The sequence below is a fragment of the Enhydra lutris genome, unplaced genomic scaffold (assembly GCF_002288905.1).
Source record: "Enhydra lutris kenyoni isolate GAN:26980312 unplaced genomic scaffold, ASM228890v2 scaffoldscaffold4, whole genome shotgun sequence".
NCBI classification, from domain to species: Eukaryota; Metazoa; Chordata; class Mammalia; order Carnivora; family Mustelidae; genus Enhydra; species Enhydra lutris.
The window spans coordinates 36738875-36752920 of NW_019154088.1; the positions used below are offsets into that span (position 1 = coordinate 36738875).

General features: G+C 37.5%; 1 pseudogene; it reads left to right on the forward strand.

Annotated features, from left to right (window-relative positions):
- The first annotated feature begins 11689 nt into the window (after positions 1 to 11689).
- LOC111158210 lies at positions 11690 to 12650 on the forward strand (annotated as a pseudogene).
- Positions 12651 to 14046: the final 1396 nt, after the last annotated feature.

The following is a 14046-nucleotide window of genomic DNA, read 5'->3' on the forward strand; positions in this document are numbered from 1 at the left end:
AACCAATGATCATTAGTTTCCACATATTTACATTTTATTCGGCTTTATAGATCTTTTTACCACTAACTTCTCATCACCACAGTGCTTATTTATTTGTTCTGTATAGCAAAGGGGGATCAAATTATTGAGATAAAAAATGAAGGGTCACACTTATATTTCTGCATAAATTAAAAATTACTATCTGATCCATCATGAGATATCTTCTATTAATCCCTGGTACTCCTGGTACTAATAATTAGTGTGTATTCTATATAAAAACCAATCACCTGGGTAGTTATCCTTTACCTTGTCCTTTCTCCTGAATTTGGTACTTTTGCAACTACTTAGATATTCCAAAATTTTGGAAAATTACTCCTTGAGCAAATATTAATTAAAATTAAAATCCTACTATGCCCAAAGTCAGACTTGCCATCTGCATTTCAAAAAACATTTCTCATTTCCTGAGCAGTATAATTCCATTAGTGGTAAACATTTTCTTCTTAAAAAAGCAAATGAGAAAGTTCAAAGCCACTTTGGACTCCTTTGTCCTCAACATTCAATTTGCCTCCAAATCATGCCATTCTCTCTCTAAATCTTTTTCTACCTTGTTCATCTGCATTCTCATCATCTGTGTCTCTTTTTACAGGCTGTTACAATTGTGTAGCTCTTTATATTCCTGCACTGCCATAAGTTTTTTGGTGACAGAAATCATACTGGAAACACCCACAGGGAAAAGATCAAGGTCACGCATGTACAGCATTAAATTAACTGAGATGCACATCATTAGGGGCAAAAAGAAACTGAAGATACAAGCAGATATAAGTTGTACTGAAAAATTTTTAATAACAGAACCTATTTAGAAGACTGATGTTATGGGGCACCAAGGTAGCAAAGTTGCTTACGTGTCAAGTCTTGGTTTTGGTTCGGGTTGTGGTCTTAGGGTCATGAGACCGAGCCCCACATTGGACTCCACACTCAGCACGGAGTCTGCCTGAGGTTCTCTCCCTTTCCCTACCCCTCCGCTTGTGTGTACTCTCTTGCTCTTTCTCTCTCAAATAAATAAGTAAATCTTGGGGGGAAAAAAAAGTGATGCTATACCACTTAACACCCATCTTCCATTACTCTTACCCCAACTCTCTTTTGATAACAATAATTCTGCTCACAAAATCTTTTCTTTTATTTTTTTAAAGATTTATTGTTTGTTTGTTTTTTTTAACACACAGAGAGAGAGTACAATCAGGGCGAGAAACAGGCAGAAGGAGAGGGAGAATCAGACTCCCCGCTGAGCAGGGGGCCCGACACAGAGCTCGATCCCTAGACTCTGGGATCATGACCTGAGATGAAGGCAGACGTTTAACTGACTGAGCCACCCAGACACCCCAGACACATAATCTTTTCTACACTTCCCTAAGGTACCTCTTGATCACAGAAGTGTCAGTTTTGAATCTTGAATGGTTGAATAGCCCTATTATTGTTACTCAGGCCATTAAGTAATGAAAGCAGCTACTGAAATCCACTAATCAATTATTGCTCTATTAGCCAGAAAACTATTATCTTCATAGAGCTCTAAGTTTATTCAGTGGACTCAAGAAAACTGTCACAAATAATAACAAAGATGTCTGAATCTTTGACAGACTTTGACAGTGACCCACTGCAAGATCAACCTTAATGTGTCACATGGGCAGCCAAAAATGGGCAATTTGCAATAGAGTATTTTTACATATTTTTAAAATTCATTTTAACCTTATACCTTTATCTTTTCAGGTGTTCTTGATATGCATCTCTGGATGTTTGATAATATTCTATACTTTAAATATTAATGGAGAACACCTGACATGTGTCAGAACTTCTGTAAGTCTCTAAGGTCTATTTTACAACCTCTTTCTTACCAAGCAGTTGAGCTGCAAAGGAATGCTAGATGGAGTATTTTGTCAGCAATGTGATAACAGACAAATACCCGAGCGAGACAAATGACAGAATAAAATATTTTCATGAAACACGCTGCCCATAATAGTCTATGCTGGCTTGTTTTCCTTACCATTTTAAATGTCACCTAATCTGTTTCTCTATGTAAGAAGCTCAGCAATACATTATTCAGCTCAACCCAATAATTACCTTCAAATGGCAATTTAAACCTTTGAAAAAACTTTTGCATGTTTATTTTATCTCACTATCAAAACTATCCCATGAGGGGCTCCTGGGTGTCTCAGCTGTTAAGTGGCTGCCTTCAGCTCAGGTCATGGTCCCAGGGTTCTGGGATCAAGCCCAGCATCAGGCTCCTGGCTCAGCGGGAAGCCTGCTTCTCCTTCTGTCACTCCCCCTGCTTGTGTTCCCTCTCTCACTGTGTCTCTCTCTGTCAAATAAATAAATAAAATCCTTAAACAAACAAACAAAAAACTATCCCATCAGAATTGAATCAGGATATCAGAGCTACAAGCAATAGAGTAATAAGTTTTATATAGGAATAAAAGCCGACAAAGAAGTGACAGGAGCTGGGCAAATGAAGGTCTGTAAGTGGGAAATTAGAGAGTTGAGTTGCTAATCATGTCAGCAAGAAGTGCCAACTCACGAGACAGGAGGTAACTTTAGGGATACTCAACAACTATGCAGATTCTATGATTTATATCTTCTGTGGAAATGTCTACTTTGGGGAAGTTTCTGTCTCTATGGAAATCATATTTGTGGGCCTGGAACCCAGTGCCTTGTAGGAGTCTTGGGACCGTTGTTGATCAGCATGGCCAGGAGCCAGGAGCCAGGAAAATGAGCTGAACACAAAGCAGGAGGAGAACATCATCCTGGTACTTACCACAAACCTTTGTGTCTGTGCATCACTGTCTTTGTCTCTCCCAATCTTCCAAAATATCTCTGCTTCACTTCGGCCTTCCGAATTTCATGTGAGCTTCTCTTTTGATTCATAGTATCTTGGAACCATGCAGGAGAGGTGATTCAGGTGAATGCAGTTCTCCAACCTGGACAGAAGTAGACATGCCAAGTTGGTGCTATTGTGTTAAGATGTCAGAATCAGATTTTATTTCCCCATTCTGAGATGAGGAAATTGAGACACGGTTTGTGATGGGCTTTGGGTCAGGCTGCTCCCAAAATGTGCCATTTTGACATGTGGATTATTTGAGTTAAAGGCAATCAAGGCCTGACAGACTCAAGAAGACCTTTTTAGCTCCCCCTAAACTACATAAAAGACTTTAGACGGTAAGCCTATACCTGGAAGAGGTCTATTACCAAAGATAATTTTTATTTTTACACAAAAAAGACTTAATCATATGGCATGGCAAATATTTGTCTATCAAATATTTGCTCTTCCCATCTTCCTGTGAATTCTGTTCCTTCTCTTTGGAAACCCAGACCCTCACCCTTCCTCCTTAGCTCTTGATGGCATACAAGCCTCAACTGCCTGTCTTTGACCCTCTCCTGTCTGTATGAAGCCCCCATAAATACAAAATAAAATTTTTTTTTCTCCTGTTAATTTGTCTTATTTCAATTTAATTAATAGGCCAGCCAAAGAACCTAGAAGGAAAGATGGGAAATTTTTCCTCCCTTACTCTCGTTTAACCTTACTTGGCTAATAAAGATAGATTCATTTAAACAGACACTTAATGAAAGAAAAAATCCAAATGGCTAATAAGCATATTTTACATCAATGATTTTTTAAAAATATCTGATGTCACTATATACCAAAAGTAGAAAAAATTAAAAATTCTGACAATACCAATTATTGTTGAGGAATAGGTATGGCTTTGGAAACCAGTTTTCTATTATCTGGCAAAACCAAAGTTACCTTCTATGCTCAACAATCCCTCTCATACACATAATATACTCTAGATAAACATAGGAACTCCAGCGTATATATATAAATGTTCACAGAAGTATTGTTTGTATTAACCTAAATTTTGAAATGACCCAAATGTTCATTTACAAAGCAATAAATAAACTGACATCCTCATACAATAGAATAGTCCACAGCAAGGAAAATTAATGGATTAGAGTTATATAGAAAAAGCGTGGATAGGGGTGCCTGGGAAGCTAAGTTGGTTAAGTGACTGCTTTTGGCTCAGGTCATGAACCCAGAGTCCTGGGATCGAGTCCTGCATCAGGCTCCCAGCTCCACAGGGAGTCTGCTTCTCACTCTGACCTTCTCCCCTCTCATACTCTCTCTCACTCTCTCTCTCAAATAAATAAATAAATAAATAAATAAATAAATAAATAAAAATTTTAAAAAGCATGGATTAATCTATAATCATGATAATAAAATAATCCTTGGGCTTTTTTAGAGCTTAGATGTTATTCCCTCAGATTCTCTGCAGTAATAAAATATGTATAATGCTCAATGTTTGTGCAATTCAACATTTTATTTTAAAAATCTAGGACAAAAGACATCTTTGAATCAATTCATTTTCATGATGCACAAAATTATCACTAACCTCACAAATCTGCATAGTGGATCTCCTCTCATGTAGCTCAGCTATTTAAAAGCAGGTAAATCCATTTTGGTCCTTACACATCCAATGAAATGCCTTATAAACCAAAATAGAAAGTACTAAACAAAATTCCTTTTTTTTCTTTTTAAAGATTTTATTCATCTATTTGACAGACAGAGGTAGGGAAAGAGGGAACACAAGCAGGGGGAGTGGGAGAGGGAGAAACAGGCATCTCACCAAGAAGGGAGCCTGATGTGGGGCTCAATGTGGGGCTCGATGTGGGTCTCAATGAGGAGCTCAATGAGGGGCTCAATCCCAAGATCCTGGGATCATGACCTGAGCAGAAGGCAGATACTTAACAACTGAGCTACCCAGGCATCCCCAAACGAAACTCCTTTTAAAATCCTGTTCTCAAATCCCAAATGGCTGGTTTGTAAGTAGTACTGAAACCAAGTATACATATTCTCTCCAGGCATACAGGGAATATCCATAATAATTGATTCTAGTTTGGTGTACCACCTGGAGGCACTCTACTGGGTCATTGTACCCACTCCCCATCCATTAGCACACTCCTCAGCTAACTGTCCTCAGCTGATGAGAGTCACTTTGCCTTAAGATGACTGTGACATTACACCCCACCCTAAGGGTCAGGGTGGCTGGCCCATTTAAGGATATAACAACCCACTTGTGTTTGGGAAGGACAACTTCTATGATGACATTCACATTCCAGAGCTCCTGTAGGATTAGGCTAAGGTTATACACCTCTCCTGAAACACACTTTTGCTTGGCTTCCTCTGCTCTATTATGTTTCCCTCACTCCTTTATAGGTTTCTCTAGAGAACACTCTCTCTATAAATAACTTGTACACAAATTTCATGCTTCTAGAAACTTTACCTAAGACAGCTGGTACCAGAGTAGACTTCATGGAGATAAAGAATGTAAAGTTGGATAAGGGAGAATTTTTTTAAGAGTGCATCCTCGCCCTGTTCCTCAGTTTAATAATATGGAAAGAGATTCTCATGTTGGTTTAAATATGCTGATGGGACAGCCCTTTGAAGCTTGAAAAATGGGAAGCTTATAAACCCATATTCCATGTATGCCAGAATTGCTGCGACAGGCTGTGGAAGAAGAAATCAACAGGCTCAGAGAAGTACGCAGGCTCCAAGAGAACTATCATATAATCAAAAAACCCATTAGCTGACCACGTTCCTAGAGACATCCAGAAAACACTCCCTTGCAAGGCAAAAAGGAATGCTTAGCTGAGGGGTCACCAGAATCAGTGAAAAGTTCAAGTGTAGTGGTTCTCTGCAGACCAGTACTGATAGTACTGATAGCAAAGATGCTGTTGAAGAACTGGACTCATTAGCAGCAATAGGGATAATAGGAATCCAAACTAGGAAAAGCCAAAATGTAGCACTTAACCCTCATAGATGAGGTGGACATAATTACTCAGAATGGTGAACAAATTGGTATGGCAGCCAGGAGATCCTGACTCAAAGGGATTTGTAGATATTTATTCATATGTCCTTCTTACATATTCCTAGAGGCAAGGAGTTGGATAGCCAACAGGAGTATTGCATATTAAAAAAAAAAAAAAAAGGAATGAAAGGCTGAGATCTGGCCTCCATGAAAATCACAATCCCTTGCCCCACCTCCAGATCTAAGTAAGCTCTCTGACCCTGAACCCCTCTACTGAAAAAGAGCCTGTTACCCTTGAGGAACACCCTGCAACACTGTAACCAAAACGAAGTAGTGATTCCTCTAGACTTTCCATCAAAGAGCCATCTAGCTCTTTCAATTTATTTGAATAACCCCATATGAATTAAAGAAATTAAATTTTTTTTTATTTTAGTTAAATTCAATTAATTAACATATAGTGTATTATTAGTTTCAGAGGTAGAGTTTAGTGATTCATCAGTTGCATAAAACACACAGTGCTCATTACATCATGCACCTTCCTTAATGCCCACCTCCCAGTTACCCCATCCCCCCACCACCCTCTCCTTCACAGTGCTCATTAAATCACATACCTTCCTTAATGCCCATCACCCAGTTACCCCATCCCCCCACCATCCTCCCCTCCAGCAACCTCAGGTTGTTTCCTATAGTTAAGAGTCTCTTATGGTTTGTCTCCCCTTCTGATTTTTTCATATTTTATTTTTCCCTCCCTTCCCCTATGATCAATCCTCTGTTTTGTTTCTTAAATTCCACTATGAGTGAAATCATATAATTGTCTTTCTCTGATTGACTTATTTCATTCAGCATAGTACCCTCCAGTTCCATCCACATCATTGCAAATGACAAGACTTCACTTTTTGATGGTTGGGTAATATTCGTGTGTGTGTGTGTGTGTGTGTGTGTGTGTGTGTGTACACATGCACACCACATCTTCTTTATCCATTCATCTGTTAATGGACATCAAGGCTCTTTCCATAATTTGGCTATTGCAGACATTGCTGTTATAAACACTGGGGTGCAGGTGCCCCTTTGGATCACTACATTTATCTTTTGGCTAAATAATTAGTAATGAAACTGCCAGGTCAGAGGATAGTCAATTTTTAACCTTTTGAGAAACCTCCATACTGTTTTCCAGAGTGGCTGCATCAAGTTGCATTCCCACCAGCAGTGTAAGATGGTTTCCCTTTCTCTGCATTCTTGTCAACATTTGTTTTTTCCTGACTTGTTAATTTTAGCCATTCTGACTGGTTGAGGTGGTATATCATTGTGATTTTGATTTGTATTTCCCTGATGGTTAGTGATGTTGAGCATCTTTTCATCTGTCTGTTGGCCATTTATATGTCTTCTTTGGAGAAATATCTGTTCATATCTTCTGCCCATTTTTTGATTAGATTTTTTGTTTTTTGGGGTATTGAGTTTGATAAGTTCTTTAGAGATTTTGGATACCAGCCCTTTATCTGATAAGACATTTGCAAGTATCTCCCAGTCTGTTGGTTCTCTTTTGGTTGTGTTGACTGTTTCCTTTGCTGTGCAAAAGCTTTTTATCTTGGTGGAGTCCCAATAGTTCATTTTTGCTTTTGTTTCTCTTGCCTTTGAAGACATGTCTAATAAGAAGTTGCTGTGGTTGAGATCAAAGAGGTTGCTGCCTTTGCTCTCCTCTAGGATTTGCATGGATTCCTATCTCATATTTAGGTTTTTTATCTGTTCTGAGTTTATTTTTGTGTATGGTGTAAGAAAATGGTCCAGTTTCATTCTTCTGAATGTGGCTGTCCAATTTTTCCAACACCATTTGTTGAAGAGTCTGTCTTTTTTCCATTGGATATTCTTTCCTGCTTTGTTGAAGATTAGATGACCATAGAGTTGAGTGTCCATTTCTGGGTTCTCCATTCTGTTCCACTGATCTATGTGTCTGTGTTTGTGCCAGTACCACACTGTCTTAATGATTACAGCTTTGTAATATAGCTTGAAGTCCAGAACTGACACACCACCAGCTTTGGTTTTCTTTTTCAATATTCCTTTGGCTATTCAGGGTCTTTTCTGGTTCCATACAAATTTTAGGTTTGTTTGTTCCAGCTCTGTGAAAAATGCTGATGGTATTTTCATAGGGATTGCATTGCTCTGGGTTTCATAGACATTTTTAACAATATTTGTTCTATCAATCCATAAGCATGGTATGTTTTTCCATTTCTTTGTGTCTTCCTCACTTCTTTCATAAGTGTTCTATAGTTTTCAGAGTACAGATCCTTTACCTCTTTGGTTAGCTTTATTCCTAGATGTCTTATGGTTTTTGGTGAAATTGTAAATGGAATCAACTCCTTACTTTCTCTTTTTTTCTGGCTCATTGTTAGTGTATAGAAATGCACTGATTTCTGCATTGATTTTATATCCTACCATTTTGCTGAATTCCTGTATGAGTTTTGGAAAGCAAATAACTTTATTTTTAAAATCCTTTCATTCACCAGTGGCTTCCCTGGTGAATTCTACCAACATTTAAGGAAAAAATGATACCAATTTTACACAAATTTTTCCAGAAAATTGAAGAGGAGAAAATATTTCCCAAATATCAAAATCAAAAATGAATACCCAAAGGGTCAAAATACCACTAAAACCCCCCTATTAGAGTAGGGGTTTGTGAAAGTTGGGAAATAAATGGATTCCTGGACTAAGGTCAACCTACAATGAGTCCACTGAGTCCACAGACATACCCAGTACTATTTTCTGAGTTCCCAAATGTATAATTGGACTGGCCATACTCAGAAACTGACACTACCCTAACAGAGATTTCTTTGTCCATGAATAAAACTACTATACTAATGAAGGTAAAATGGAGAACCCTGAAATTGCCACTCCCCAATCTCAGCTAAGACAGTGAAACAAAAATATAGTATATCCTAGGTAGAATAGTAGACATTAGCATCACCCTCAATGGGATAAACAATACAGAATTGATAGTACCATCATATTCTTATTTAATTAATCAATTTGTCCTCTGCAAACAGCAGTCTAGATCATAGCATATGAGAGTTAACTAATGCCACCTTAAACCAAGTAGAAGCCTAAACTACAGTTAATATACCAGATGTGATGTCATTACAAGTAGATTTTTAACATAGCCTCTGGTATGTCCAAATTGAGCTGGAAGATATGTCTTTTCCATTTCCATCTGGTAGGAGAATCAAAAATAGTTCTTACGTATATCAGATGAACGATACTATGCATTCACAGTTTTATCTAGGGCTCTTTACTCTCCTGCTTTGGGTCACAATATTCTCTTCTTTATCATGAGCAAGAAAAGACTAAAGTAAAAAAATAAAAAGAAAGAAAGAAAGTAAAAAGAAAAGGAAGTGGGGTACCTGGGTGGCTCAGTTGGTTAGGCATCTGACTTTTGATTTTGGCTCAGGTCATGATCTCATGTTTTGTGAGATCTGGCCTCCTGTCCAGTACCATGCTCAGCGTGGAATCTGCTTGGGATTTTCTCTCTCCCTCTCCCCCAGTCTCCCCCCACCCCTTCTTATGTGCTCTCTCTCTTTCTCTAGAATAAATAAATAAATCTTTAAAAATAGAAAGAAAAAGGAAAAAAAGGAACTATGGGTTGTCTTATCTTTTTCTTCCCTTCTATATCATCATATTAGGACTATAATGGTTGGCTTACACAAGAAAGTAACATTAAAAAGAAAAGATATGATAGGGTTCCTGGGTTGTTCATTTTTCTTGGAAAACTATTACCTTCTTTCTACATTAGAAGCAAGCTCAGGGAGGGGGCTGCCTATGTAGCTCAGTCAGTTGAGCATCTGCCTTCAGCCCAGGTCATGATCTCAGGGTCCTGGCATCAAGCCCCATGTCAGGGTCCCTGCTCAGCAGGTAGTCTGCTTTTCCCTCTCACTCCCTCTGTGCTCTATCTCTCTATCTATCAAATAAATAAAATCTTAAAAAAAAAAAAAAGAACTCTTGTTCAAACAGAAAGCATGGCCACTTGGAGCTATCAGCACCTTCCCTGCTTACTCAAATTTTGATGTATTGTGCTTATCTTGTACCCATGCTGAGTCTCACTGAACTCCCATGTGTCCGGTGTCTCCCAGAACTCTCTGTTTATGGAACATCACAAACACTATACGCAGTGGACTCACATATTGCATTTATTTCCTCTGCTCATACACATATTCCATTGCTCCATCAGACTTTACTTGGAAAACATAAGTGCAAAGATAAAATTTTTAAGAATTCCAAGATGGCAACAGAGTGTTAAACCAAACAGAAGGCACTTCTGAGCATTGGAGCCTCATGCAACTGCACAGGTCATATGCCCTGCCAGAATGATGCTTTGTGGAAATTTTAATGAATGAATGCATGAAATAATCTCACTTAAAAAAAGAAAAAATAATAAAGAAATTCATATTGATAGAATGAGTCTGTTTTCATCTATCAAGCTATCAAATGTATTTTTTCAATGATAACACCTGTTGGGGTGAAGATACAGTTAAAGTTAGACCATACTGGAAGACTGTTTCTACTTTTCTGCTGTAAAGATTCTTAGCAGAATTCACAGTCTTTAACATAGCAATTATACTTTTAGAAATTTAATCTAAGGAAATATTTCAAAGTTTCAAACAGATGTATATTTAATCGTGTCTATTGTAGCATTATTTTTAAGAAGGGAAAACTGGAAATACCCTTAATGCTAAGAGTGGGGGACTAATTAGAAAAAGTTTAATATTTTTATATGAAAAATATTAGGTCATCATAGAAAGCATCTGTATCAAAAATATCTGTTACAAAAAAATTTCTTGCTATGTAAAATACCTCATAATATTATTTAATGATAGGATAGAAAATTGTAATTATATTTTAATAAATAATTATACATAACAAAATATAGAAATAGATCATGAAATAAATGTAATAGTTATTTAATATAATATGACTATATATTTATTAAAACAAAATTATATATGTTATATATCACATATATGTTTTAAAGATTAGAAGGAATTCAGGAGAACATTAATAGTGCTGATCCTAGTAGTGGGATTACAAGCAATTTGACTTCCTTGTAGGTTTCCCACTTCTTCCTTGTACCATCCTTATCTTCTTTTGAAATTTAAAAAAAAATGTTAAACATTAATCAGAGGGAAAGCTTCAAACTAATATAAGTATTTTAGAGCTTTATTAATATTGTAGTATGCATTCACCTGTGTCTGGTACATTTTTCATAATTTGTTCACTTTATCCTTTCAATTGCTTTGTGAAATCAATTGCTCTTAGCTCATGCTATCAAGCCTAAAAGAGGGAGATAAAATAGTGTGAAGGTAATAATGATTATACTGACTAAAAGAAAAAAGTGCCAGACACTCAAATAACCTGTACTTTCGCTATTTTACTTATGTACAGAACTGAAATTTCAATTGATCCTTGAGGCTTTGGCCCAACACTTCTTATCCTGTCTCTCTAGGAGATGAACTCTGGCACAACTGAAACAGTCAGGTATGCTATAGCAACAGCCTCAAGGATGCTATTACTGCTGTTGTGCATAATTATTTCTTCTGAAATATGCTATTACTGCTGTTGTGCATAACTATTTCTTCTGAAGTTGTCTTATGTTTTCACAGAATTTTAAATAGTATTTATTCTTCTACATTTTCTAGTTTCACTTATATTTCATGGTTAGGAAAAAGATACATTATATCAATATCATAAATTGATCAATACTTGAATATTCATGACAAAGATACACACACATACATTCCTATTCATAGAAATCCAAATGGTCGCTTTCTGCCAGCCAAGTATGCATCATTAAAGCCTCTCCTCCTCCTGCAGTCATGTCTAAGCCAGAGTCTCCCGAAGAGCCTGAACAGCTGCAGAAGCTCTTCATTAGAGGTTGGAGCTTTGAAACAACCGATGGGAGTCTGAGGAACCATTCTGAGCAATGGGGAATGCTTACAGACTGTGTGATCATGAGCGATCCAAACACCAAGTGCTCCAGAGGCTTTGCATTTGTCACATATTTCCCTGTGGAGGAGATGGATGCAGCCATGAATCCAAGGCCACATAAGGTGGATGGAAGAGCTGTGGAACCAAAGAGGGCTGTCTCAAGAGAAGATTCTCAAAGACCTCATACCCACTTAATTAACTGTGAAAAAGATCTGTGTTGGTGGCATTAAAGAAGACACTGAAGAACATCATTTGAGAGATTATTTTGAACAGTATGGGAAACCGAAGTGGTTGAAATCATGACTGACCAAGGCTGTGGCAAGAAGAGAGACTTTGCTTTTATAACATTTGACAACCATGACTCTGTAGACAAGATTGTCATTTAAAAATACCATACTGTGAATGGCCAAAACTGTGAAAGCCTTATCTAAGCAAGAGATGGTTTCATCTCTAGATGGTTTCATCTAGTAAAGTGATGAAAGTGGTTCTGGCAACTTTGGTGGTGGTTGTGGAGGTCGTTTTGGTGGGAATGACAACTTTGGTCATGGAGGAAACTTCAGGGGGCGAGGTGGCTTTGGTGGCAGTCAAAGTAGTGGTGGATATGGTGGTATCAGGGATGGCCATAGCAGATTTGGTAATGATAGAAGAAACCCTGGAGGTGGTGGAAGCTATAATTTTGGCAATTACCACAATCAATCTTCAAATTTTGGACCCATAAGGAAGAAATTCTGGACAGAAGCTCTGGCCAGTGGCGCTGGTAGAGGCCAATACTTTGTCAAACCATGAAACCAAGGTGGCTCTGGCAGTTCCAGCAGCATCAAGAGCTATGGCAGTGGAAGAAAGTTTTAATTACTGCCAGGAAAAAAGTTCAGCAGGAGAGGAGAGCCAGAGAAGTGATAGTGAAGCTATACACTACAACAGATTTGTGAACACAGCCACGCACAGTGGTGACAGGGCCTCACTGTTACAAAGAAGATATGTTTTCAACAATACTTGTGTGTATGGGAAAAAACTTGAAGACTTTTTTTGTGACCAATTGTATAACAGGTTATTTAACTTCTGTTCTGTGAAAAGTGTAAAGCATTCCAACAAGGGGTTTTAATGTAGATTTTTTTTTTGCAAGTATGCTGTTGATTTCCAAATGTAATAGTCAAATTATAATGCTGAATAAATGTCTTTAAAAAAAAAAAGAAGTCCAAATGGTCATTTCTAACTCTTTAATTAATAAGAAAGGCAGTGAATCTAATCTCTTAACTTATTCAAGCCAATGGAGCAGATGCCTATTGCAAACAGTTTATAGGGGCACCTGGCTGGCTCAGTGGGTTAAAGCCTCTGCCTTTGGCTCAGGTCATGATCCCAGGGTCCTGGGATTGAGCCCCACATCAGGCTCTCTGCTCAGCAGGGAGCTTGTTCCCCCTCTTTCTCTGCCTGCTTCTCTGCCTACTTGTGATCTCTGTCAAATAAATAAATAAAATCTTAAAAAAAAACAGTTTATAAATTATTTTGTAATGAGCTTTGAGTTTGAACTTTTTAGTGAATAGAGAATGCATCATCTCCTTTTCCTTAAATAGATAAAAATTTCAAGTGAAAAGACAAACCAAAAATATTTAGGTCATGATGACCTACCATTTTCTGGACTGATTCAATTAACAGTTTATATCCTCACAGAAAATCATCTCCCAGTGTTGCCCGTCTACACATCAAGCTTAGGAGGTTTACATCAACCTAAGATTCTCAAGGTTGGAGATAGCCCCAACCCCGAAGATCATTAAGTCCATCAGTTCTCAAATGGACCCACTTATGTTGTGGTTCTAGTGATTCTTTGTGAAATAAGTAAAATAAAGACAAAATAATGTGTTTCATAAAGCTAATTTCTTTAATTTGGATTCATGTCCTTTAGTCTCAGAAAATACCCCTTCGACACTTTTGATATTAAAATATCTTTTTTTATGAAAAGGTAATTAAATTAAGTGGCTACCTTTTCTTCTTTTTTATGTATTTACTGAAAAATAGGTGACTCTACATTAGTTTTCTTAGGAAATTCTCTGTTCCATGTCTAAAGTCCAAGATTAGATCAACAAAGAGCTTGTTTCTGCCCAAACCTGAGGCAGCTGGGGAATAAGTGTCTGTGGGATGTGATGGGCAATGAACAGCTTTAGAGACAAATGGGTTATTTGAAGTCCATGTAACTTTAGAGAAATTACTTAATCTAGTTGAATAATTTATTTCTTCACCTGTACCAGCT